General features: G+C 39.0%; 1 long non-coding RNA gene across 1 annotated transcript in view; it reads left to right on the top strand.

Annotated features, from left to right (window-relative positions):
* The first annotated feature begins 16,637 nt into the window (after positions 1-16,637).
* Positions 16,638-24,836, top strand: part of LOC136172308 (uncharacterized) — a 37,394-nt gene continuing 29,195 nt past the window's right edge. Inside the window, exon 1 of the long non-coding RNA XR_010664000.1 lies at positions 16,638-16,769. This is a non-coding gene — a long non-coding RNA (uncharacterized lncRNA). The remainder of the gene's footprint in view (positions 16,770-24,836) is intronic.

The following is a 24,836-nucleotide window of genomic DNA, read 5'->3' as shown; positions in this document are numbered from 1 at the left end:
GTCATGGCCTCCTCCAGGGTATCTTCCCCAGGGATCGAACCCATGTCTCTTATGTCTCCTGCATCGGCAGGCAGGTTCTTTACCACTAGTACCACCTGGTAAGTCCAACCAATTATTAAGTAACAACAAAAACCAAATGTTTGACTTTATTTTTTATACTTACTTTTTAAAGATTTATTAGTTAGTTCAGTTGCTCATTCGTGTCCGACTCTTTGCAACCCCATGAACTGCAGCACGTCAGGCCTCCCTGTCCATCACCAACTCCTGGAGCCTACCAAACTCATGTCCATTGAGTCAGTGATGCCATCTAACCATCTTATCTTCCGTCATGCCCTTCTCCTCCTGCCCTCAATATTTCCCAGCATCAGGGTCTTTTCAAATGAGTCAGTTCTTCACATCAGGTGGCCAAAGTGTTGGAGTTTCAGCTCTAACATCAGTCCTTCCAATGAACACCCAGGACTGATTTCCTTTAGGATGGATTGGTTGGATCTCCTTGCAGTCCAAGAGACTCTCAAGAGTCTTCTCCAACACCACAGTTCAAAAGCATCAATTCTTCAGTGCTCAGCTTTCTTTATAGTCCAGCTTTCAGATCCATACATGACTACTTGAAAAACCATAGCCTTGACTAGACAGACCTTTGTTGGCAAAGTAACATCTCTGCTCTTTAATAATCTGTCTAGGTTAGTCATAGCTTTTCTCCCAAGGAGTAAGTATCTTTTAATTTCATGACTGCAGTCACCATCTGCAGTGATTTGGAGCCCAAAAAAATAAAGTCAGCCACCGTTTCCACTGTTTCCCCATCTATTTGCCATGAAGTGATGGGACCAGCTGCCATGATCTTAGTTTTCTGAATGTTGAGCTTTAAGCCAACTTTTTCACTCTCCTCTTCTACTTTCATCAAGAAGCTCTTTAGTTCCTCTTCCCTCTGCCATAAGGGTGGTGTCATCTGCATATCTGAGGTTATTGATATTTCTCCCAGCAATCTTGATTCCAGCTTGTGCTTCATCCAGCCCAGCATTTCTCATGATGTACTCTGCATATAAGTTAAATAAGCAGGGTGACAATATACAGCCTTGACATACTCCTTTTCCTATATGGAACCAGTCTGTTGTTCCATGTCCAGTTCTAACTGTTGCTTCCTGATCTGCATACAAGTTTTTCAGGAGGCCCGTCAGGTGGTCTGGTATTCCCATCTCTTTCAGAGTTTTCCACAGTTTATTGTGATCCACACTGTCAAAGGCTTTGGCATTGTCAATAAAGCAGAAATAGATGTTTTTCTGGAGCTCTCTTGCTTTTTCAATGATCCAGCAGATGTTAGCAATTTGATCTCTGGTTCCTCTGCCTTTTCTAAAAACAGCTTGAACATCTGGAAGTTCACAGTTCACGTATTGCTGAAGCCTGGCTTGGAGAATTTTAAGCATTACTTTACTAGCGTGTGAGATGAGTTCAACTGTGCAGTAGTTTGAGCATTCTTTGGTATTGCCTTTCTTTGTCAACTGAAATTCCATCACCTCCACTAGCTTTGTTCGTAGTGATGCTTCTAAGGCCCATTTGACTTCCCATTCCAGGATATCTGGCTCTAGGTGAGTGATAACACCATCGTGATCATCTGGGTCGTGAAGATCTTTTTTGTACAGTTCTTCTGTGTATTCTTGCCACCTCTTCTTAATATCTTCTGCTTCTGTCAGGTCCATACCATTTCTGTCCTTTATTGAGCCCATTTTTGCATGAAATATTCTGTTGGTATCTCTAATTTTCTTGAAGAGATCTCTAGTCTTTCCCATTCTATTGCTTTCCTCTATTTCTTCGCGTTGATCACTGAGGATGGCTTTGTTATCTCTCTTTGCTATTCTTTGGAACTCTGCATTCATATGGGTATATCTTTCCTTTTCTCCTTTGCTTTTCGCTTCTCTTCTTTTCAAGATTACGGATGGGTATTATGGTTTTCATCCATCCAATATCCCATCTGTCCACCCATTTATCCATCCTTTTATCCATTCTTCTATCCACCCACTAACCCATCCATTTGATCAACCATCCACCTCAATATGTCATACACTGAGTTATGTGCCAAGAATCCAAAGAGCATGGTCCCTGCCTTCAGAGCACCCACTTCCATCTGGGTCTACTTGGCAATCATTCCTGGAATATAAGCACTTCTAGACATAATGACAACCTTTTTAAATGATTAAATATCACAAGCGTGAAAACATCAGCTGTTCTCAGATGTTACGTCAATAGAAATCACCTGGAGTTCTTGTTACACTGCAGATTCTGATATAGATCCGGGCAGCCAGATCCCCCATTTCTAATTAGCTCCCAGGGCTTCCCTGGTGACTAGACTGTAAAGAAGCTGCCTGCAATGCAGGTCGGGAAGATCCCCTGGAGAAGGGAATGGCTACCCACGCCAGTATTCTTGCCTGGTGAATTCCATGGACAGAGGAGCCTGGAAGGCTTCAGTCTGTGGGGTTCAAAGAGTTGGACACGACTGAGCAACTAACAGTAACCTAAACACTAATGCTTATATCATCAGTCCTTGGACCATGCTTTGAAAGCCAAATTTTATTTTACAGTACATAGAGATGACATTAAATTCTAGATTTTTGTACACCAGAAAGAGCCAGTCTTCACAAATTTAAGGGTAGATATACCACCACCAAATTCACTTTTCTTATCCTGCTTCAGAGAAACATCTTCACAGAAGTGGTTTAGGCTTTAACGTACTATATATAACCCCTACCTTCCTCCACACTTTCCCTTCCAAAAATTAAGAGTTCAGTTGATTTTTTTTTTTCTATTTCATAGGGCTTCTTCAATTTTCTCTCAAGAAAGGCAGAGTGTGGCTTCAGAAATCCACTGATAATTAGAAGCACTTCAGAACATGGGGTGGGGATCCAGAACTAATCACCCTAAGCCTGCAGGTTGTGTTAGGAATCCATCATGATCACATTTGTCTTGTACTGCAGACCTGCAGAGAAACCTGCAATTCATTCTGATGGCTACAAGCCACCAGGTACCTAACAGCTTGTGGGTGATTAAGGATGAATTATGGATCTTTCATTAAAAAGGTTCCAGGAAAAAAGTGGGGACAGATGCCAGATATGTTTATATTACTTACAGGGCTTAGCAATCATGAGCACTCACAGCTATTTTCTGGCAATGCCTCTTTTTAATTTTCTCATATTTTTAAGTGGCACTTGTCCTTTGGTGCCATAGTTGCACTGCCTTCATGCAACTTTTGCAAATAAGGGGAATTCCTTTCTTTCTAAGATCCAGAAATGTCTGGGTGTCATTCTTTCCTAGGAGAAAAGAAATTGGCAATGATCTTCACCAATTGATGTTGGACACACATTTTTTTTAGTAAAAGATGATTTCAGAGCAATACCCCATTAACATTCTGCATACTTTAAAGAGAATATTCTATGATACTGTTTACAAAGCCTGTATTGGTACACAGTTTCTAGTTCAATTACAGAAGACCCAAGTTATTTTTTCAGGGCCACAGAGAGTGCAATTCAATCTCAAAATCTTTGGGAAATATGCCCATACTCCAAAATGCACAGATATACTTCTTTTTAAAAGAAAACCTTTTATTTGTTGTTTCCTTGACACTGTCACAAGATCATTACATCGTATTTAATGGTGAATACATGTATATTCAATGGAATACTACTCAGCCATAAAAAGGATGAAATAATGCCATTTGAAGCAACACAGAAGGACCTAGAGATTATCATATTACGTGAGATAAGCCAGACAAAGACATATATATATGTTTCCCAAACTCCTAATTTATCCCTCTTCCCCTTTCCCTTTTGGTAGCCATAAGTTTGTTTTCTGTGTCTGTGGGTCTATTTCTGTTTTATATATAAGCTCATTTGTATCATTAAAAAAATTCCACATATATTGTCTTTGGCTTATATACATAAAAATATATACATATATATGTGTATATATATATATATATATATGTGGGGTTCAAAGTGTGTATGTACACATATACACACTTATATATTGGGCTTCCCTGATAGCTCAGTTGGTAAAGAATCCGCCTGCAATGCAGGAGACCCCCGTTTGATTCCTGGGTCGGGAAGATCCCCTGGAGAAGGAAAAGGCTACCCACTCCAGTATTCTGGCCTGGAGAATTCCATGGACTGTATAGTTCATGGGGTCACAGAGTCGGACACAACTGAGCAACTTTTAGTTCACATATATATATATATGATAACCAACAAGGACCTACTATATAGCACAGGGAACAATGCTCAATATTTTGCAATAACCTATAAGGAAAAGGAAAGAATATGAAAAAAATATATATATATCTGAATAACTTTGCTGTATATCTTTAACTAATACATTATAAATCAACTATACTTCAATAAAAATTTGTTAATTTAATGGTGAAGATAAAGGTGAGCACCACAGTGATTAAAAACAAATCAAATTTAAGTAGGGCACCATAAGATAGAAAGTTATCAAAGGATAGAAAAATGATTTACTTAAATTGCTCCATACTAATAAGCACTGTAGGGCTCTCAACGTCCATTTCCAGAAGACGCATCTGGTTAGGCACACCAGGATAGGACATGCCTCATGGAATGCCCTTCCAAGACTATTACAGAATGTGCCTATGATATAAACCAGAAAAGGCTGCATTTTAACCTCTGTGACTTAAGCATTACAGACTGCAGTTTCAAGAAAGGGTTAGGAGAAAGGGTTCCACTGGGTACAGGGTGAACAAACGTGCAGCCAAGAGAACCAGAAGCATCGACTTCCCAGAAGGGACCATGAAGCAGAGCCCCGTATGTCGGTGTTTAGTCGCTCGGTCGTGTCCACTCTTTGCGATCCCATGAACTGTAGCCTGCCAGGTTCCTCTGTCCATGGAATTCTCCAGGCAAGAATACTGCAGTGGGTTGCCATTTCCTCCTCTAGGAACGTTCCCCAACCCAGTGACTAAACCCACGTTTCCTGCATTGCAGGTGGGTTCTTTACCACTAAGCCGCTGGGGAAGCCGTCAGAGCCCCATACGTTACCTTAAATACTAGAAATCTTTAACCTGTCAGTGGTGGTGGATCCTCTGTGGGTAGAGGGTTTTATGCTTTCCTTTTTTTTTTTTTTTTTCTGATGTAGATATTTAAATTTCCCCGTAACATTAGAGTTACAACTTACTTTCCTGGAATGAAAACTCTAAAACTAACTGACAAACACTCTGTGGGGTTTCTACAAGGCAACAGGTTTGTTTCCATTATAGAACACCCAGAGTTTTTACCTCTTTCAATTTACCTATGTTACTGCTTCCCAAATCTCTAAGAACAGAGGGATCCTGGTTCTTACATAAGAAGGAAGGCACCAAAAACATACTAGGAAGACTCACCTATCTGAACTGTCAATACGAAATCTGCCTGACAGGCAGTGGTATGAAAATTTTTGCTAGTATTTGCTTTTGAACACTTTCATCTGGGGTTCTCAAAATCAGTTCCCTATAGAGATACTATCTCTATTTATGCTTCTTTACAATTAAAGTTTTAATGGCATCAGTAGTACTCAAGGCAGAAACCCAGCCTGAGATGGAGATTGTGAAGCAGTGTACTTAGGCTCTACAAGTGGACAAGAGTTATTATCAGTCTCTGTTCAATTATAGTGAAGATGATTTACCGTGGACAATTGGTTTTTGGTTGCCTAATACATTTCTGTTGACTCCATCTCATCTTTCTAGTGTAATAGTACCCCTATGGATGAATTATCTCCACCCTATTAGGTACAGTCTATTAAGGCTCTCAAGCTGGATCAGGCATGTGGTAGTTCAATCAGAATGAACTTCAGGAGTTTCGCAGAAAGTATTAGAAAAGCGATGTTCTCTTTCCTGGTGAGCATAATTTCAGAAAGATCTTTCTACTTTAAAGGTGGAGTTTGAAACTGCTGGGGACGCCCCGTGAAGACTGGGAATGGGGCCCACGGAGTCGAAGGCAAAGAAATTCCGCATTACAAGCTGGGAAGAGCCCTGCAGTGAGCTGTGTTTGAAAACAGATATCTATCCCTGGATTTTTACTTCTGGAAATAATAATTCACTTTTTGACCCAAGATACTTTGGATCAGGAATTCTGTGATTTGTTACGGAAATCCGTAATTGTCAGATTTTTCTACCAGGTGGTAAAAATTGTTATTTTGCCCCTTGCTACTTATAATGAAATTTCAATGAGCTGTCTCAAGGAAGACAAAAGAGTGGGGGTGGGGGAGGTGAACATTTTCAATTTAGGTATAATCTTATTTTCCCTTTTTCAAAACTTTCATCCTTTTCTTTCTCTCATCAAATATTTTGTCAGGATTAAGATGCTAATAAGCACTTCAATGAGTTGATTAGATTTTCACTGCCTTTTTTTATTTTTAGCTGTGTCTAAGCTTAGTTCCTGGTGTGCTGTTAGTAAAATTGTTAAATTGGGGGTAAAAGAAAAAGAACATAGTTAATTTACCAGTTTGATAAGTAAACAATTGAAAGTTGGTTGCATTTGTTTTTAATAGAATGGTAATGATGATGATGGTGATGATGATAAGTAGCCATTCTTGAATATTTTCTGTATGGGGAACAAAATGCAAAATGCTTGACATTAGCTCATTTTATCCTTAAACCTACTTAGGAGGCAGAGGATAGAGAGTGTGATATTTTGATTTATGATATGAAATACATATTTGGTCTTTGTCCTTGTTTCTAGCACAGAGCTCCCTTGGAATTTTTTAAGTGCTGAGAGTGATTAAGGTATTTTACTATGTTAATGAGGTGACTTTTGGAATGTTCCTAGGTCACCTAAGGACGAGGACTCATCTGCAAAGGAACCAGCCACTTGATTAGAGAGTTGGAACTTTCAGTTCCATCCCCTGACCTCTAGGGATGGGGGAGAGGCCAGAAGTTGAATCAATCACAACAGGGCCCAAAATTTTAATCAACATGACTGTGTAATGAAGCTTCTGTAAAAATCTTAATGGACTGGGTTCAGAGGGCTTCCAAGTTGGTGAATGCATAGGGATTTGGGGAGAAAGGAACACTCCAAGAAGGCAGGGAAGTTCCATGTCCCTTCCCACATACCTTGCCATCTGAATCAATTCTATTCTGCTGTTACTGAGTGATACCCATTTGTAATAAACCAGTAATCCAGTCAGTAAAATGTTTCTCTGGGTTCTATAAGTCACTCTAGAAAATTATTCAAAACTGAGGAAACTGTCTTGGGAACCCCCTGATTAAGTCAGTCTGTCAAAAGTAGGTGGGGGTAAGGGGCAGTCTTGTAGGACTAAACCCTTAATTTGTGGAATCTGATTTTATTTCTGGTAGATAGAATCAAGTTGAATTGTAGGACACCCAACTGGTGTCCCAAGTATTGCTTATTGGTATGAGGGAAACCAGACTTCGCAGGTGACGCAGTAATAAAGAACCTGCCTGCCAATGCAGGAGATGCAAGAGGTTCGATCTCCGAGTGGAGAAGTTCCCCTGGAATAGGAATGGTTACCCACTCCAGTTTTCTTGCCTGGAAAATCCCAAGGACAGAGGAGCCTGGTAAGCTACCAATCCAGGGGATTGTAAAGAGTCTGACATGACCGAGCATACACACACTCATGAGGGAAACCACCCCCACCCCACCAATACACATATTAGAATTAGGTCCAGGGACCTAATTTAGGGAGAAAACCCTGATTTACAGAGTTTGCCGATTTCTGTGGTATAAATTCTCCCACTATAGCTGATTTTAAGCAGCCAATGGTTTAAACAGTGGCTTGAAAAATTCTTGCATACTTAACGATTAGCCCTTGGCAACCAGTCTAATAGACTCCAGTACAACACTGGAGGAACTGGAATCCCAGAGACTATGCAGTTTACCCAAACCCAGCAATGTGCAATCCCTGGTCTGTGTTACTCCAGCGCCCGATCTCTACAGCCCTTCAAATCATGGGGCAGGTTTTCACTGTTTATTTGAGAAAAACATATGGGATTGCAAAAGTATTTTAAATATCCTTTGCATTTAGATAAATTATATTTAGTGGGACTATTTAAAGAGCATTTGAGTCTTCTATATTTTACCAATAAAGAGTCAAGAATCTATAGTATATATAGCATTTGTATTAACAACTGAGTAACAGTCACCAAGCTCTTCTGCTACAGTGTTTTGAAGATAATCTTTCTATGTCTAGTATGTCTGGGAATGTTAATGAAAATTGAAGAAATGATTAAAAAAGAATGGAGCACCAATTAAGGATGATTTATCAGCATGTTTCAGCACTAAACCCTGTCCCAATTCAAGTGTTGCCATGTATCTTAATTTTACCACAAGCCTTTCCAAGAGGTTTCCAGGAAATTTATGTGTGGGTTTTGAGCCCATGAAAAATATTGAGTTAAAACTATGGATTTAAAGTCATTGTACTTGTGTGTCTCTGTGTGTGTGTGTGTATATGTGTATGTGTGCTTTAGTACCAAATATTTCCATACTGTGGAAAATTCAGTAAATTATACTAATAAGCTATAACCCACATTACTTCCCTTTCATCACCCATGCAGGCCTGACTACAGTCTTTCTTGACTCATAAGTAAAGGATTTTGCATATATTGTTTATTATTTCGATCTAAGTCTAAAAGCCACAGCAAAGTAAAATTGATAACAATTATACACATTAGATAATTGACATCTTAGCACAGCAGAGCTATTAGTGTTCACTAGATAATAGGCATAAAAGCACTTCGGAAAATTCAAGGCACTGCACAAATGTGAGGAATTAGTATCGAGCAAAAAAAAAAAAGGAAAATATCAAAGATTATTTCTCAACTAGTACAGCCGCTATGGAGAACAGTGTGGAAATTTCTTAAAAATCCGGAAATAGAACTGCCATATGACCCAGCAATCCCACTCCTGGGCATACACACCGAGGAAACCAGATCTGAAAGAGACACGTGCACCCCGATGTTCATCGCAGCACTGTTTATAATAGCCAGGACATGGAAGCAACCTAGAAGCCCATCAGCAGATGAATGGATAAGGAAGCTGTGGTACATATACACCATGGAATATTACTCAGCCATTAAAAAGAATACATTTGAATCAGTTCTAATGAGATGGATGAAACTGGAGCCTATTATACAGAGTGAAGTAAGCCAGAAAGATAAAGACCAATACAGTATACTAACACATATATATGGAATTTAGAAAGATGGTAACAATAACCTTATATGCAAAACAGAAAAAGAGATACAGATGTACAGAACAGACTTTTGGACTCTGTGGGAGAAGGCGAGGGTGGGATGTTTCGAGAGAGCAGCATCAAAACATGTATATTATCAAGGGTGAAACAGATCACCAGCCCAGGTTGGATGCATGAGACAAAGTGCTCAGGGCTGGTGCACTGGGAAGACCCAGAGGGATCGGGTGGAGAGGGAGGTGGGGGGGGGGGTTGGGATCGGGATGGGGAACACATGTGAATCCATGGCTGATTCATGTCAATGTATGGCAAAAACCACTACAATATTGTAAAGTAATTAGCCTCCAACTAATAAAAATAAATGGAAAAAAAAAGAAATTAAAAAAATTATTTCTCTGCAACTCAACTTATACACGTTATTTTCAAACAGTAAATTATAACAGAGTAGAAACTTCCCCACTAAATACATGTAATAGAACTAATAACTAAAAGTGGCTTTAGGAGTTATATATTTTGTGTATATTTTAAGAAGCAATATTTTTAGTGTTGACTGAAAAAATACAGTGTGAGAGTTGTACATAAATTATTGGGGGCAAAGTGAGAACTACAGCCCATGAGCCAGCATTTCAAATAGCTTGAGAAACTGCTCCAAAGATGTAGGGTCAGTGTATATGTGATTTTGGTGAAGAGGGGAGTACATGTAATCAAGCATGTATTTTTGCAGAAGTTTACTGCTAGTCACAAGGAGCAGACGTCACCATGAAGGATTTTACTGCTTTTCCAGAGATGAGAAAATGCAAGAATTGGGCTCATAAAACCTTCTCCTGAAAATATCTAACTATCTGAAGGCCTGTTCTGCCAGTTTTCCCCAGAGCACAGAGTGCCTCATTCCTGATCTCCACCCTGAACTTCTTTCAGAGGGTACTGAAGGTCAGTGGTCATAGCAACTTGTGATTTAATCCTTATAGAGGCAGATGGCAAGTGTCAATTTTTAGCTGGCCATTATTTTTCAGGAAACTTGATCATACCTCTATCCATTACCAAAAGATACTAGTTCTCTATAAGAAATAGGTTGCAATTTTATATGTGAATATTTACATCAGTTGTTTAGTTTTTAAAACCTCATACCATTAAGAAATTAAGTTTACTTAGGATAATCATACTGAGGGAAATCAATCCTGAATGCTCATTGGAAGGACTGATGCTAAGCCTGAAGCTCCAGTATTTTGGTCATCTGATGCAAATAGCTGACTCATTGGAAAAGTCTTGATGCCTGAAAAAATTGAGGGCAGAAGGAGAAGAGGGCATCAGAAGATGAGATGATTGGATGGCATCAGCAATGCAATGGACATGAACTTGGGCAAACTTCAGGAGATGGTGAGGGACAGGGAGACCTGGCATGCTGCAGTCCATGGAATTGCAAAGAGTCGGACATGACTGGGCAACTGAACAACAGCAACAAATCATATTGAGATTGTACTCTTTAAAAAGAGTTCTTATCTGTTGGAGTCACATAATAAAGTATTTACAGATGAAATAATACGGTGTCTAGGATTTGCCTTAAAATATCCGGAAAGGGAGATGTTGGTAGAGGACATAGATAAAATGAGACTGGCCATGTGTGGATAAAAGTTGAATCTGTGCTGATAGGTACATGGAGTCTGTTTACTAGTCAGAGTTTTTAGATGTTTGAAGCACTCCGTAATGAAAGTTTAAGAAAACACACCTCATACCAATATTTCAAACACTGCAGAACATTCCTAAGGGCTGAATAAAAAGATATGGGAAGGGCTTCCCTGGTGATTCTGTGGTTAAGAATCTGCCTTGCAATGCAAGGAATACCAGTTCAATCCCTGGCCTGGGACAATCCCATATGCTGCAGGGCAACTGAGCCTGTGTGCCACAACTACTGAAGCCTGCGTGCCTGGAACCTGTGCTCCACAACGAGAGAAGCCACCTCAATGAGAAGCCTGCGTACCACAGTGAAGAGTAGCTCCCGCTCACTGCAACTGGAGAAAGCCCGTGTGCAGCAACGAAGGCCTGGCACAGCCAAAAATAAATAAATAAATAAAATAATTTTTTTAAAAAAGGATATGGGAAGAACTTATTGTCAAAATACCCATTTTTGCTGATCTTATCAATTTTTGTCTAGTCTAGTCCAACCCGCTCTCACATTGCTGCCAAAGTTATATTTCTAAAAATTAAGTTTATTTGTGGAATTCCCTTGCTCAGAAGACCTCTTCTGAGACCCCACTGCCTTAACGAAATGATTAGTGTTTCTTCTGTAAGCACACAACACTTTGGTCTTAATTCCCTTATAGAAACTTCTTATCTGGCATGATCTTCTCCCCCTCTCACATTTTTATCTCCTCAAGACTCTGAAATCCACAGGAAAAACCTGAAAGAACTTTTTTGCCAAACCAATATATACACATCTAAAAAATCTGAATATTAGAAATATACTAATCCTGTGTTTCTGGTTGGGTAATCCTGTGGACAGAGGAAGCTGGTAGGCTACATCCATGGGGTGCAAAGAGTTGTATATGACTTAGCAACTGAGCACCAGCATGACCCCCAACAGAGAGTACTGAAATCTGGTAATTCTCTCAGTGCAAGATTGTATTGCTTTAATGTACAACCATAATCAAAAAATCTACTTGAGTGCTTTCCCACAAGCAAGGATAGAAATAAGTAGATAAGTTGATTTTCATTAAAATTATTTTTATTAAAGGATACAATCAAGAGAGTAAAAAGTTCATTGCATGGGACAAACTATTTGCAAATCATTTTTGGACAAGAGTCTAGTATGCAGAAAATATAAAGAACTTTTACAACTCAGCAACAAAAAGGCAAACAATGCAACTGAAAAAAATGAGTATAGGGCCTGAATAGATTTTCCTCCAAAGAAGATGAATGAATGGACAGCAAAGCAAATATATGAAAAGATGCTCAACATCATTAGTCATTAGGGAAATGCAAAGCAAAACTACAAGAAAATATCACTTTCCATTCACTGCATGGCTATAATAAAAATGACAACATAACAAGGGTTGATGACGATGTGGATAAATTAGAACATGATATGTTGCCAATAGGAATGTAAAATGGTGCAACCATTGTGCACAGTAGTTTGGCAGTTCCTTAATAAGTTAACACAGAATTACCACGTGACCCAGTAATTCCATTTTTAGGTATATAACCAAAAGAATTGTAAAAAGTGTTCAAACAAAAACTGGTACACAAATATTCATAGAGACGCTTTTCACAATAGCCAAGGGAGGAAACACCCAAATGTCTATCAGCTAATGCTAATAACTGGATTTTTTTAAAAAGTGGAATTTTATACAATGGAACATTATTCAGTCATGAAAAAGGAATGAAGCAGTAATACATTCTACAAAATGGGTGAACCTTGAACATGTGCTAAGTGAAAGAAAGGTCACATATTGCATGATTCCATTTTTAGTAAATATCCAGAATAGTCAAATTCATAGAAACAGAAAGCAAATCAGTGGTTGTCAGAAGCCAGGGGAATGTGCAGGGACTGCTTAATGGGTGTGAGATTTCCTTCTGGGATGGTAAAAACATTTTGGAAATAGTGATGGTTGCACTACATGGTGAATGTACTGTTACTAAATTTACACTTTTAAATGGTAAAAATAGTAACATTAATGTTATGCGTATTAATATTTTACCAAAATAGAAAATGATGTTTTCCAAGTCCAACTTGGGGATCTTCCCAACCCAGGGATTGAACCTTTGTCTCTTATGTCATCTTCATTGGCAGGTGGGTTCTTTACCTCTAGCGCCACCTGGGTATGCCCCCTGACATCCTTTTCCTCTCTCATGCTTTCATCCTCTTTCCTACCGTTTCCTTCCTCACAGCCTAAAACCATGTACATGTTTCTGCATTCTAATAAAGGACCTTCCTTAACCTCCGCTCAAATATGTATAGAGCCAAGCTCTTTGAAAAGCCACTGGGTGGCTTCTCTCTCCACTTCCCTCTGCCTTCCGCGCACCCACCCTATCCTGATTTGGTGCTCAGAACACCTCTAGGAGACTGTACTATTTTTATTCCATTCGACTACAATGAAAATGAGTCATAGAATTGTTAAGTGACTTACTCAAGGTCATACAGGCAGCAAATGTTCAAGAAAAAAATGAAACACAACCTCTGGATCCCAAGCTCTTAACCAGATCAGGATTATAATAAGCTCTACCAGGATATAAGCTCCATGATAACAGGAATTTTGTGCCTTAAATTAAAAGGCAAAAATAAAGTAAGTATTATTCTTTCCCTTGAATCTAGAAGAGCACCATAACCAATGTTCAGTGAATATATGGACTCACAAGAGCATATAAATGACAAGCAATGCTTTTAGAGTAGAGGAATTCTAAGGAAGAAAATCCGCTTTCAGTGATCTTGACCCATTTAGAGATGTCACAGTTTGCAAACTGTAAAACTAAAGTAAAGTCAGCCTGATTTGGAGGTCTGACACCATTTTTGTCTCAGAGAATTTTGTTGGGTCTGGAAACTTCCCCGTGAATATTCAAAAACTTCTGGTCTGAGACACTTGCATCTATATTATTGACAGATATTTGAAAAGTTCAGAAGAAAGGACTCTAATTGTGACTTAGGTCTTTAATTAGAGAGGTAATTTGAAATAGGAAGATAAGAGAGGGTAGCTTCTACATGGTGTTTGCCTTAACCTATCAGTCTATGAAAGTATATAAACACATTTGAGTATTGTGCTTTCACAAACTTTTTTCATCTTGTTTCAATGCAGATGCCTAGTACTGTAAAAATTTCCTTTGGCAAGGTAAAACCACAGCTAGTAAGATGTATTTTTCACTTCTGAATTGCTGTCTTTTAAATATTATTTTGGGCTTCCCAGGTGGCGCTAGTGATAAAGAACCCACCTGCCAATGCAGGAGACACAGAGATGAAGGTTTCATCTCTGGGTTGAGAAGATCCCCTAGAAGAGGGCATGGCAGCCCACTCCAGTATTCTTGCCTGGTGAATCCAATGGACAGAGGAGCTTAGCAAGCTACAGTCCATAGAGTCACACAGAGTCAGACATGACTAAAGCATCTGAGAAGGCAGGCATGCAAATGTTATTTTATTGACAGTAAAACAATGATTTGATTTATTTACCTATGGAATTTATCTATAATTAATTAATTACCTATTCTAAACAACTAAAATTAAATATTCTAAATATTTGCACCCTGCGATATAGGAGACAGAATAGAGGCATGAGCAACAGGATGAAATAAAAAACATAGGAGGGACTTCCCTGGAGGTCCAGTGGCTAAGACTCTACCTCCCAATGGAGGGGGCCCAGGTTTGGTCCCTGCTCAGGGAACTAGATCCCACATGCCACAACTAAAAGATCCTGCGTGCTGCAAAGAAGATCAGAGGTCCCAAGTGCCACAGGTAAGACCTGTGCAGCCATATAAATATTTTTTTAAAATGGGAAAGGAGCTTAGTTCACTGGACTACAAAATCGATAATTTGCAAAAGTGATTTTGCTTGCATTGTCTTATTTAAGATGGTCTAATTTTCCCTGGGCTTTGACTGTGTGGATCACAATAAACTGTGGAAAATTCTTCAAGAGATGGGAATACCAAACCACCTGACCTGCCTCTTGAGAAATCTGTATGCAGGTCAGGAAGCAACAGTTGGAACTGGACATAGAACAACAGACTGGTTCTAAAGAGGGAAAGGAGTACGTCAAGGCTGTATATTGTCACCCTGCTTATTTAACTTATATGCAGAGTATATAATGAGAAACGCTGGACTGGAAGAAGCACAAGCTGGAATCAAGATTGCTGGGAGAAATATCAATAACCTCAGATATGCAGATGACAACACCCTTATGGCAGAAAGGGAAGAGGAACTAAAGAGCCTCTTGATGAAAGTGAAACAGGAGAGTGAAAAAGGTGGCTTAAAGTTCAACATTCAGAAAACTAAGATCATGGCAGCTGGTCCCATCATTTCATGGCAAATAGTTGGGGAAACAGTGGAAACAGTGGCTGACTTTATTTTTTTGGGCTCCAAATCGCTGCAGATGGTGACTGCAGCCATGAAATTAAAAGATGCTTACTCCTTGGGAGGAAAGTTATGACCAACCTAGGCAGCATATTAAAAAGCAGAGACATTACTTTGTCAACAAAGGTCCAGCTAGTCAAGGCTATGGTTTTTCCAGTGGTCATGTGTGGATGTGAGAGTTGGACTGTGAAGAAAGCTGAGCGCTGAAAAATTGATGCTTCTGAACTGTGGTGTTGGAGAAGACTCTTAAGAGTCTCTTGGACTGCAAGGAGATCCAACCAATCCATCCTAAAGGAAATCAGTCCTGGGTGTTCATTGGAAGGACTGATGTTAGAGCTGAAACTCCAACACTTTGGCCACCTGATACGAACAGCTTACTCATTTGAAAAGACCCTGATGCTAGGAAAGATTGAAGGTGGGAGGAGAAGGGGACGACAGAGGATGAGATGGTTGGATGGCATCACTGACTCAATGGACATGAGTTTGAGTAAACTCCGGGAGTTACTGATGGACAGGGAGGCCTAGCGTGCTGCAGTCCATGGGATCGCCAAGAGTCGGACATGACTGAGCGACTGAACCGAACTGAATTTTCCCTGAGCCCCATATTCTGAGCCAGGTATTGTGCTAGATGACATCAATAAAAAGACAAAGCAGAGTGTTCCCCACTGTGATGGTCTTGTAGCTTCATAAGGTAATGTTTCACTATATCTAAAAGATCTCGAAACTCCAGGAACAAAATCTGATTTCAGATGTGTAAGGATCATCCAAAATACAGCTCAAAGTGAGGAATCACTACTTTCCAACCTTCTTTCACAACATGCAAATATTTTCCTTTTGTGTGGACTGACAACTGGAATATGGGTTTCAAGAATAGGACAGGAAGGTCATCACACTCCAACAGAACTGCAGGCCCTCCTCATCTTTGCTACATTTTTCAGGTCCCTTAGCTACTCTTTCCTTTGTTCTCTATTACTCTTAATACTTCCACCTGAAGCACCAGAGTTGAATCCAGGCTTTGAAGAGAATTACAACTAAGGAACAAAACTATGTTCTAACTATTGTCAGTGATAGCTATGAAGCACTCAGAATGGGCAGTGAATTGGAAGGCTCCAGAGCACTGTCTCAGGAGACCAGCACACAAAGTGTGTTTTCTGCTGCAGTGTTCCAGGGGAAATATTTTTCTCACTACTCACTAGAACAGTTGGTTGGGGATTTCCCTAATTTTGTTAGACTGAATTAATTTGGCAAGTAAATAGATGAATCTTTAAAACTCTCCCCTCCCCAACAAGTCAACTGTACTTCAGGAAAGGTAAAAAGCAAATAAGAAGTCAGACTGTGGTTATTCATCTACAAATGACTCAAATGACTGGGTATTTCTTTCTGGGTTTCCCATCACCATGCAAGGAGATTAAATGGGAAAAAAAGAAAGCAAAACCCGTGCTACCAGCTACACATTCAATGGCTCTGCTCTCCAAAGACAATGAAAACTCCATGCCAGAACTCATTTCCCCAGGAGAACAGACTGGATAAACAGATGGTAAGTACCCACCTTCAATCAGTTCTTCTACCCACTGCCCCCTACACCCCACCCAAAGTTCTTAATGATGGCCATATTTCTCCAAGGTTAACTATTCAATCATTTTTTCATTCGACAAGTAGTTTAGTTGTTAACGTCCACTATGTGCCAGGCATAGTGATGAGAATTATAATAGTGAGAAAGATCAACCAGAGATATATAGTCTGTTGAAGAATAACAGTGGTCAGTGTGTAACACAAATGACAGCATCAGCTGTGTCGGTCGAGGGAAAATACAGTGTTGTGATGACTTATATAAAAGGACCAGATATGGACTGAGGTGGGGGCAGCTCAAGGAGACAGAGCTTAAGGATGAAGTCAACCAGGTAGAAACACAGAGGAGAAGGCTGAGATCTAGGCAGAGGGAATAGCATGTATTAAGATCCTGTAACAAGAGGGATGCTAACAAGTTAGAGAAAGTGAAATATCGGAGAGGGTAGAATTCAGATGAGGGAGATCGGTGCTAAATGAGACCTACCAAAACAGAGATCTATTAGAACTGATGGGTGAGTTCAGTCAGGTTTCAGGATATAAGATGTATAAAATTCAATTGTATTTCTCCACACCAGCAATGAACAATCTGAAAGTGAAATTAAGAAAACAATTTCATTTACAATAGCATTTGTGAGAATAATATACTCTGGAATAATTTTAACAAAAGATGTGTAAGACTTGTACGTTGAAAACTATGAAACGCTGTTGAGATAAATTAAAGAAGACCCAAGTAAATGGAAAGGCAGCCCATGTTCATGAACTGGAAGATTTAATATTAAGATGGTTATATTCTTCACACTGTTCTATAGGTTCAACACAATCCCTATCACTATCCTAGATGATTTCTATGGAGAAATTGACAAACTGTTCCTGAGATTCCTACGAAAAGTCAAGGAACTCAGAATAGCCAAAACAATGGAAAAGAAAAACAAGTTGAGAGACATGTACTTTCCAATTTCAAAACTTACTACAGAAAAAAAAAAGAATAACAGTAAAAAAACAGTAATCAAGACAGTGTGGTACTGATATGAAGACAGACATAGATCAAGGAAATAGAATTGAAAGTCTGGAAATAAATCCTTTTACCTTTATGGTGAATTGACTTTTAACAATTAATAGGAAATTAATAGGAAAAGATAGTAATTTCAATAAATTGCACCATAGCAACTGGATATGCACATGCAAAAGAATAAAGTTGAACTTCTACTTTATACCATATACAAAAATTCAAATATATCATCAACCTAAACAAAGAGTTAAAACTGTAAACTATGAGTCAAAAACATGGGAGTAAATCTTTTAACCTTAAATCAGGCAGTGGTTTCTTAGATATGACACTGAATTCACAAATTACAAGAGAAAAAATAGATAAATTGGATTTCATCAAAATTATAAAGTTTTGTGCTGCAAAACAGAGTGTCAGGAAAGTAACAAGGCAGCTTGCAGAATGGGAGGAAATATTCTCAAATTGTGTATCAGATGAGGGGCTTCTATCGAAATATACAAAATACTCTTACAATTCAACAATTAAAAAAAAAAAAAAGACCAACAATCCAATTAAAAACAGGCAGAATTGACAAAAAAAATCTAGATACAGATTTTTCACCATTTATAAAATTTAACTCAAAATAGATCATAGGCCTAAATGTAAATGCAAAAGTATAAAACTTCTGGAAAATAACATAGAAGAAATCTCTGGGCATGGCAATGACTTTTTTTATATAACAACAAAAGTGTACTCTGTGAAATAACTGGTAAGCTGAACTTCTTTAAAAAAATTTCTGCTCTGCAAAAGGCAGTGTCAAGAAAATGAAAAGACAAAGCACAGGTTGGGAGAAAATATTTGCAAATGATACACCCAATAAGATCTATTCTTTAAAATATACAATAAACTACTAAAACTCAAAAACAAAACAAAGCAAAACTCATTTAGAAACTAGATAAAAAACTTGAACAGACACCTCACCAAAGAAGATATACAAATGGCAATTAAGCATATGAAAAGTTGCTCAACATCATAAGTCATTAGGGAATGGTGAATTAAAACAAGATATCACTGTACATCTAATAGAATGGCCGAAGTGCAGAACACTGAAACACCAAATGCTGGCAATGTTTTGGAGCAACCAGAACCCTCATTCAAAGGGTGGGAATATAGGCTTCCCAGGCGACACTAGTGGTAAAGAATCCACATAGCAATGCAGGAGACACAGGAGTGGGTTCTTTGGAAAGATCCCCTGGAGGAGGAAATGGCAAGCTATTCTTGCCTGGAATATTCCAAGGACAGAATATTCCTTTGCATCCATGGAATTGCAAAGAGTTGGACATGACTGAACATACATGCATCACACAGCAGTCACTTTGGAAAAGAGTTTGGTACTTCCTTATAAAACCAACCACACTCTTACCACGTGATCCAGCAACTCTTCTCCTGGTTATTTATCCAAATGAGTTCAAAACTTATGTCCATACAAAAAGCTACACACAGACGTTTACAACACCTTTATTTATAATTGTCCAAATTTAGGAGAAACTGAGATGTCCATCGGCAAGTGAATGAATAAATAAACTGAGGTGCATCAATACAATAGAAAATTATTCAGCATGAAATGAGCAATCAAGCCATGAAAAAACATGGAAGAAGCTAAATGTATACTCCAATGTAAGAGAAGTCAATCTGAAAAATGCTACATACTGTATGATTCCAACTAAGTGACATCTTGTAAAAGGCAAAACTTAGAGATAGAAAAAAAAAAGATCATTATTTTGCAGGGGTTGGGAGGAAGAAGGGATGGATAGGGAGTATGGAGAATAGTGATATAGGCTGTGGATGTATGGGGGGTAAGAGGTACATAGGAACTCTCTATACTGTCCATTCAATTTTACTGTGAACTTAAAAACTTCTCTTAAAAGTATGTTTAAAAAGAAAACTCACCCAAATAAATTTAAAAATTCCATTACCTATATTACTCCACTATACAAAATGTTCTCCCTAAAACTGTTAGGCTGGTTTATGAGTGATCAAAACTAGAAACTAAAATATTTCCCCAAAACTTAAAAAAATATAAACAAGAATTTGAATAGAAATTTCTTCAAAGATAATATTCAGATGGCCAATAAACACATGATAAGGTATTCAGCATCATTACTCAAAAAAGAAATGCAAACCAAAACCATGATAGGATGGCATTTCATATCCACCAGAATGGCTAAAATTTAAAAAGACAGATAATAAGTGTTGACTTATTATTTTGGACGATGTAGAGAAATTAGAACCCTCATACCTTACTGGCAGAATTTTTAAATGGCAGTACCACTTTGGAAAACAGTTTGGCATTTCTTCAAAAAGTGAAACACAGAGTTACCATATACTGGCAATTTCAGTCTAAGAGAAATGAAGACTCCTGTCTGCATAAAGACATATACATGATGTCCATAGCAGCATTGTTCATAACAGACAATAGGTGAGAACAGTCAAAAAGTACATTACCTGATGAATGGATAGGCAAAATGTGGTGTATTCACACAGTGGAATATTGTTTAGCCATAAGAAGAAATGAAGCACTGATACATGCTGCAACATCAAAGACCCTTGAAACTATTGTAGTATAATAAATGAAATAATACAGTCACAGTCATATAATCACATATTATGAAGTGAAGTGAAGTGAAAGTCACTCAGTTGTGTCCGACTCCTTGTGACCCCATGGATCAAACAGTCCATGGAATTCTCTAGGCCAGAATACTGGAGTGGGTAGCCTTTCCCTTCTCCAGGGAATCTTCCCATATTATATGACTCCATTTATATGAAATGTCCAGAGTAAGCAAATTCATAGATACGGAAAGTAGATTAGTGGCTGCTTACATGGGTGGGTGGAGAGGGGATAGGGTTGTGATAGCTAAACTCTGTAGAATTTTTTTTAGTTCGTGTTATTTTATTTATTGATGTATTCTAAATCACCTTATTTTGCACAAAGTTTAAATCATTCTTCATGAGGCTTTTCTCATGCTGTAACTCCTTTACACATTTGTGTGTGTACATACATATTCTTTATATTCTTAAAAAATATTTGATTAAATCTGGGAGCCCTTAAAATATAAAAGTAGTTTAGAATAAAATAAAGGTGTATTCAAGAACAGGAGTAGTACTGTTTGAAAACTTTGGTTAATATCTTTTTTTTTCAATTGTTAAATTTTTTTAAAATTGAGATACTTACATACAGGAAAATGCATGGATCTTAAGAATATAGTTCAATGACAGATTCACATATCTATATAACTCAGATTATACAGATATTATTATTCTTTTTGAGGTGATGAAAATGTTTTAAAATTAAGTGAGGTGATAGTTGCACCTATCTGCAAATTTATTAAAAATCACTCTACTGAATATTTTAAAGGGATGAACTATATGCATGTATGCATGTAAATCATAATAAATAAAAAATAGTAGAAATAAAATAATCAATAAATACAATTTATTTTTTATAATAAATAAATTAAAAAAGTATCTCAACTTTATTTTTAAGTGGGTTTCAAAAGGTGGATTATACTAGACCTTTTCAGTCCCTGTAAGGACAGAAGGTACTGAGTTTCTCTGCTTTAACCAGAAAAATGACAGAACAGGCTCAAAATGTCTTTGCAGCTCCCTGAGCCTTGGAAGAGAGAACTGCCCAGAATGTCTAAAAACTGCTCAGTTCACGTAGGGTGGGGAAAGGCTGGGTTTCCACAGCCTGTGGATGGACTGTCCACTGTGCTTCCCTTCCCCAAAGTGGGAACTTCATTTCCCCAGGAGGCTCACCCTGGGTCGGCAGGACTGCATCCAGCCGAGTGGCTGCTCCCAGGGCCATGCTCTCCACTGGAGAGTACCTGGCACACACTTCTTGTCTTATCTGGGCTCCTGTTCGTCTGCCCAGCTCATTAGTTTTTTGTAAAACCAGCAGGAAACCATAACCTTTCGGGTCATGTAAGTGACCCTGCTACTCAGCTGAAGAGCAGGCCTTTGTCCGGTTGCTCCCTGCCCTGCTTCCTGCGGCGGCAGATATTGATTTTTCTCATGACAAAGCAAGTATTCACCCGTTCTGGAAGGCTGAGAATTTTAATCCCCAGTTTCCGGGGAAGCATAGTGATACTGACAACCCCTTTAAGTAAAATGGTTTAGAAGGAAAAGCTAAATAAAGTGACTGCTGTCTGGGCAGAGAAGAGAGAGATGGTGATATTTACATAGACCTGACAGGTATTCAAAATGGGAAAAGTAGAAAGGTTTTACAAAGCAAGCATCTCAATGGTCCACCAGGGAAGGAATTCCCTGTAGTCAGGCTCTAGGTACTTTTCAAGAAACAGCTCATCGTCCAGCCATCTAGCACTGTTGTGACTGACATTCATGTACTGATGACTGAATCACACACTGCTGGTGGGTAGAAGAAAATCCCCCCTTCCTTCAGTAGTGATATTAAATGTGTAATGGCTGTTTATGTGGAGGAAGTTGGGTTAAGCATGTGGTTCAGGGGGAAAATACCAGTAGCCTTCAGAATGAACTGATCTACAGCCATTCAAACTGTGTGAACAAGCCTGTGCAGGCAGACAGGAATGGGGTGAGTTCTCTGTGTGCCCCCACCCTCCACTGACTACCTCCTTGGTTGTGCAAGGAGCTAGTAGTGTTGCCTCACCCGAGCACACCACCAGTCAATCCAAGGCTTCAAATTAAGTTCTCTCCCCACCCTCCCAGGAGCAGCAATTCTTCTGGTCCTCAGAATGACCTCCTCCTGTGGGTCTCACTGCCATTGACAGAGATAAAGGGATCTGCACCAAGGAAAGTCTCCTGCAGTGAACACTGGAAATGGGGGGAGCCGACCAGTGTACAGTGACATGAGGCACAGCCTCTCTAGGACCCAGAAGATGCTTTCTGGACGTGGCACAGAGGAGATGCATGGCAGCCTAGGAAAGAGCAGAAACCCTGGGTCTGAGAACCTGCTAACATCCTCATTTTAAGACCATGACATTTATGGATATAGCTCAAGAGGATGTTGTTTTTTCTTTTTTTTAAAAGATGGGCTTAGTGGGTATGACAAAAAGGGTAGAAATATCTGAAAATGATTACTTCAAGGTTTCCACTGTGGTGAATGGGTTGAAGATCACCAGCATGTGGTGAGACTGAGCAGTAGGCCAGGCAGTACGCAGACAGAGGCAGCCGTGAACTCCCTGCATTTGGCTCCCATAAAATCCCAGTGTGTTACTCAGACTCTGAGCTAATAGCCTCAGGAAAAATAATTTATGCCATTCAGGGCAACTCATACAAATGCAATGTGGAACCTGTTTTTATCCAGCATTTTTTTTAAGACAACTTTTCTGTAAGTCAAACCACCTTGAGAAATAAATCCTGTAAGCCCTGCTAAGTAATTGCCAAAGATTCTTAAGTAGAGCAATTCCCCACCACCAACCTGCCTTTTCCCAGAACAACTTCCCGCGCTTTTTGAAGCACAATAGAAACTGAAGTGGGTCTTGGCTTTGGTCACGTGGCATTGCAATTCCTCTGAATGGTACTCTCTTCGTCACTGGGTTACACTGAGGAAAAATCGAGAGAGCTGCTAAAGGTGTGCAACCCAAGTATAGGCAAACATGGGAGAGGAGACACAGTCGCTGTTTGTAGGACATACCACTTTCCAAACAGTTTTAGGGAAGCATTCTTCAGTGACCTCAAAGGGCTGAATTATACAACATTTACGGAAGGCCTACTAAGAGCCAGCCAGTGCACGCAGCACTGGGTTGACAAAGATTTACAAAATGAGGTTGAGTGGGCTTCAGGATCATCTAAGGCTGAGCTCTGCCTTCCTATGGCCGTCACCATTTGAAGGTTAACTGTGGCTTTTAGAACGGAAACCAGTGGATGACAGGTCCTACATAAATATGGGATACTGATGTTGATCCTTCTATCTGAAAGGCTCAGATGTAAAAAGTTCCCAAAGACAAGTAATTTGGTTAAAGATTAAAGTTTAACTTTGAAGGAAGTAATAAAATCTAGGACTTCAATGGTGGTGGCTGTCATTTGTTTTTAAAAGTGGTCAACAAATATTTACTGAACACATACTGAGTTTCTGGCATGATTTATGGAAGCACATGAAGCAGTTAGTCTCTGCAATTAGAGACTTAAAGTCATGTTGGAGGATTTCACATACACTCACACAAACACAATCTAACAATCCAAAATACCATGTAATCTCCAAATGAATGGCATTGTAGGAAATAATTGTCCAGAAAGTAACACAGGAGCTGCAGGAAGGAGAACTGCAGAGACTGTCATGGAGGCTCTATGTAAGAGAAGGAAAGAATGGATGTGGTACCTGGTAAAGTGACAAGATTAACCTGAGCAGGGATAAAGGGAGAAGTTATTCCAGGCAGGAGGGGAGTGATGGCCAGGTATAAAAGGCAGGAAGGTAAAGAGTGGGTCCAGACGACATGGTAGCTCTTATATCTGGAAAAGTAGCTTGGGTCAGATTGAAGACATCAAGCAGTACATAATAACCGTATGTCTTATTACTGGTGATATTAATCTTATCAAAGGGTCAGATTAAGGTTAAGGTAGAATCTACCTGATCTCTACATTGTAAGGTTACAAAACTTGGTAAGTATTTTGTGGTACATGTAACATGTTTTTAAGTTTAACCTGCATTAATATTTTCCCATTACTAACTCTATATAATCCACAAAACAAGTCAAATTATGATTTGTAGCATATGCCAGTTTCTATGATGTAAATACTCACCACAGAAACCACCATGGCTAGTATTAAGTTCGCAGTGTGATGCCACTGAAAGGGGAGGTGGGCAGGAATACTCAGAGGCACATCATTGAACCGTATGGCTGCCAGTAACCTCCCGTGCATAGAGAGCAGTAAAATGTATACAGTAAGTAGGAAGTGATGAGTGTTTACTACTTTTGTTTAGAATAGGTTTGAGTTTATAAAATTTAATTTTTAATAGTGGCTGTTTTTAACAACTGCCTCACAGAATTCCCAAAAACGTCATAGTTGGCCTTC

This window comes from Muntiacus reevesi, chromosome 7 (genome assembly GCF_963930625.1).
Source record: "Muntiacus reevesi chromosome 7, mMunRee1.1, whole genome shotgun sequence".
Taxonomy (NCBI): domain Eukaryota; kingdom Metazoa; phylum Chordata; class Mammalia; order Artiodactyla; family Cervidae; genus Muntiacus; species Muntiacus reevesi.
This window is presented reverse-complemented; position numbering and strand designations above follow the sequence as displayed.